Below are 3654 nucleotides of genomic sequence, written 5' to 3'. Positions count from 1 at the left end.
CCCAACACCCCGAAGGCCCCTGGTCAGCTTCAGTTGCCACCTGTCTGGCATGCTCTCCACCCAAGGCTCCCAAGTCCAGGAGGAAAGGGCCTGCACGAACCTTCTTCTACATTTGCCTCCATTCCTTTGTGGACGCCATCTTGTTTTCAGACCCCCCTTTTCATAATTCCGTCTCTGATCAGAGAATCCGTGACAGTTCTTAGAAGCTTATCCATGGGTCCCTTGAGCCTTCCAACGTTGTTGCAGCCAAGTCCTGGTTTGTAGCTGTGGCAGTTACATCATCTCCTGTCAACTTGAGTAAAGGGGTGGAGCCTAACCTGTCAATCAGGTCACAGCTTAATGACCTCATTTGAAGGCCAGACCCACTCTCTATGCTTTGTCTTCCTGTTGACAGCCACATGGAGCTGTGCTAATAGAACCAGAGCCCTGGAGCTGGAGGAGCCACGTGAAGACCCCTGCCAGCACTGAGATGCTTCCACCACCACTGGATCCACAAGACTTTCCACCCACTGGCCTGTGATCTTCCTGCATGGCTACGTGAGTTTAAAGAGGAATTTATGGACTAGAGTCAGACATACGGGCTAATACTGGACTTAAGGACTTGATCTAGACTGGCTGGGATGTTTTATTAATATACAATTATTCTTTGATATAAAGTTCTCTCTTACGCATGCGTCGCCCTGGCTTTGTTCCTCTAGTCTGCCCAGACTAACACAGTAGCCTTGTTGCACTAAGAGACACACACACCAGATACTGCTGGAGGGAATGTGCCTCTCTAATTGCAACCAATCCCTGCCATTGAGTGGACTCTGACTCAGAAAGAGTTACAAAGTGATGACAAGGCAGAAGGTCTTAGTTACTTGGCACTACTGTAACATAAAACACCAGAAGGGCATGGCTTCACAGAAGAGAAACACACCTCTCAGGTGTGAAGGCAAACGGCTGCACCTTCCTCACAGGTAGCCTTGGATGGTCTGTTCTTCCCTGGTACCTCTTGGCTTGTAGATGGTCCTCAGAGGCTTGACTTTAAAAAACAGACGTGTATTTTCTCACAGCTTAGAAATCTGAATTCAGTGCTCTAGCTCTGAAGGAAGGCTGTGTGTGTGTGTGTGTGTGTGTGTGTGTGTGTGTGTGTGTGTTTGACTGCTTGGTCCTTGTCTCTTTTCTGCAGTTCAAAACCACCAACCCTCGTGAAAGATAAGTATTTCCTTCACTAAGACTATATAGGTAACACCCCAAAGAGAATCCATTTCCAAATGGGGTTCTAACGCCTGGTACAGGGATTAGGATTGATCACCCATCTTTTAGGGACACAGCTCAATCCATAACAGCATTGTGTGGCAGGGCTGAAATCCTCCAAATATTTGTCAAATAAAAAAAATGCTCAACATAGAAAAACTCCCCGAGTCCTAAAGTGACGTAAGGATTATGGCTCATACCAGAGCCTTGCCTATACTTGGCTCTCAAAAAGAAGTGCTGAGAGCCCAGGTCAGGATCTCATCTCATCAGTGAGAACGGTGGCCTGTCAAAGTGACCGGGCTTGGAGCCAGAGGGGCTATGAAGAATTCCACCAGGTCGAACACACAGATGTCAGCGCATCAGTCTCACTGGTCAAATGTACCGTTTAATGGGAAGACCAATGAGTCTTTATTGTGTTCCTTTATCTTACCTCCAGGTAAGGACATCCTGGCTACACTTGAAAGATGGGAGGGCCTGGTTTGCAAAGTGCTCTCAGCATTCAGAGTCCGAGTTGATGCTAGTGAGTGCCTCACTAGAGCTACCTGTTATTGCTGGATGTCAGCAAGCCGGTTCCAGCTTATAGTGAGCGACCTTGTAGACATGTTATCAAAAGACCAGTCCCAATACTTACCTGGCAGGAGAGATACCATGATCATGAAGGTGGTTTTCCCAGGGCAAAGCTTATCCATTGCACTCCGGATGTGCTGACCCCTGCGATTTCCCCAAATGTGGGAAACTCGACTGCATAATGTGTGGTAGTGGGGGACTGCATTCGCGCTCTCCCCTGAAAGAAAAAAGAAAATAATTTTTTTTAAAGACCAGTCCTTAGAGAAGGTAATCGTGCTTGGTAAAGGGGAGGGGCGGTGAAAAGGAGGCAGGCCCTGGACAAGGTGGACTGGCATGGGGGCTGCAGCCAGGGCTCCAACATGAGAAGACTGTGAGGTCGGCGCAGGGCCGGGCGGTGTTCCGACCTGTGGTGGCTAGGGGTTGGGACCGAATGGATGGCATCTAGTGGCAACAACGTGGACAGAAACCCCTCCCCAGCCTGAGTCATCCCCCAAACCACAGCTGTTTGAGCCGTAGTTGCAGCTCCTACCTCAAAGCCACCTCAAACCAAGCCAAATCCAGTCACTGAGTCCCGTCTGACTCATGCTGGCCTTCTAAGGACAGAGCAGTACTGCCCCACGGGGTTGCGAAAGACTGTTACCTTTATGGGAGACAGACAGCCTCTGCTTCCTCCTGCCGAGGGGCTGGTGGGTTTGAACTGTCAGCCCAGCAATTTGCAGTCTAATGTTTAACCCGCCGTGATCCCAGGGCGCCTTCAAAACCGCCATGAGAAGCTAAAGGTGCTTCGTCCATCAAGCAGGAACCCAGACATTGGCAGGATACCCAGAGCCCAGTCTGCCGGCACTGGTTCCAAGGCAACTTGGCTGGATGGGCGAGAACTCAAGTCAATTCAACCGTGGAAGAGCGGATGCGACCATTTGCTGGACAGACAGCAGATGTCTGAAGGTCCTCAACTTCAACTGCACTACGGGGCTGCCACCCAAACGGAAGGACCCTTCCGTGGCTGACTAGTTCCCGCCCACTAGTCCTTGGTCCTATTGGACCCAAACCTACCTGCTTCTGGTGGCACCTGGTTGTAGCCCCCGTTCCTCACCAGCAACATCCTAGCTATGGCCCCCCTCCTTCATCAGCAAAGTTAGGGGCGAGAAAGGATGCTCCCCAAAGGTGCTTCTAGCTCTGGGATGCTATGTTCCCAGGATCGCCCAGTTTAATAGGCCCACACTGCCCGCTGGTTCCAAGTGACCTGGCCGGGTTCAAGGACGGTCCAGGGCACCTGATTCTCACATCACATCCCCTTCCTGAGAGGCACTCAGCATCTTCACATGGGGGAAGCAAATGATCGTCAAAGGCCGTCACTCAAGCCATGCCTCAGAAACATCCGTGCCAGCTCTCGGGGGCACAGGGATGCACCTTGGTGAGTTCCAGACAGAATGAACGAAGCACTAGGAGCATCGTGGCGTGAGAGGCTCGGAGGTTCACCAGAAGCATGAAAAAGGAGGCCGTGGAAGCAGCGCCCACAAACTCAGTGTCCGACTTGCCATTTCAAACAGCAATTCACAAAACAAAACACCAAGAATCCAAACAAAAGCAAGCCGGGGCTGGGGGGGGGGGAGGGGGAAGCCCACTCCCCCTCCCTCCCCAATGTGAACGGAACACAGCAGGATTCGCACGGAAGCAGTGACGGGAAAAGCAAGCAGACAGACAGGGACAGGGCTGCACCCAGCCTCCAAAACGCATGTGAAGTTGGAGCGAAAATGTCATATGCATATGTAATTTATATGCAAAACTCTCCTATAGCGGGGCCTGCGCCTGCCAAGTCTCTCCTGCTACTTCCTGATCCCTGCTGAA

At 51.3% G+C, this 3654-nt stretch overlaps 1 non-coding gene across 1 annotated transcript; it reads left to right on the top strand.

Moving 5' to 3' along the window:
• The first annotated feature begins 1862 nt into the window (after positions 1-1862).
• On the top strand, positions 1863-2026 carry LOC142427113 (U1 spliceosomal RNA). The gene has a single exon (XR_012779936.1). It is a non-coding gene; the product is annotated as a U1 spliceosomal RNA (small nuclear RNA).
• The last annotated feature ends 1628 nt before the right edge of the window (positions 2027-3654 follow it).

This window comes from Tenrec ecaudatus, chromosome 14, assembly GCF_050624435.1.
Source record: "Tenrec ecaudatus isolate mTenEca1 chromosome 14, mTenEca1.hap1, whole genome shotgun sequence".
In the NCBI taxonomy this organism is placed as follows: Eukaryota; Metazoa; Chordata; class Mammalia; order Afrosoricida; family Tenrecidae; genus Tenrec; species Tenrec ecaudatus.
The sequence above is the reverse complement of the archived record's forward strand: the minus strand, read 5'-3'. Positions and strand labels throughout refer to the sequence as shown.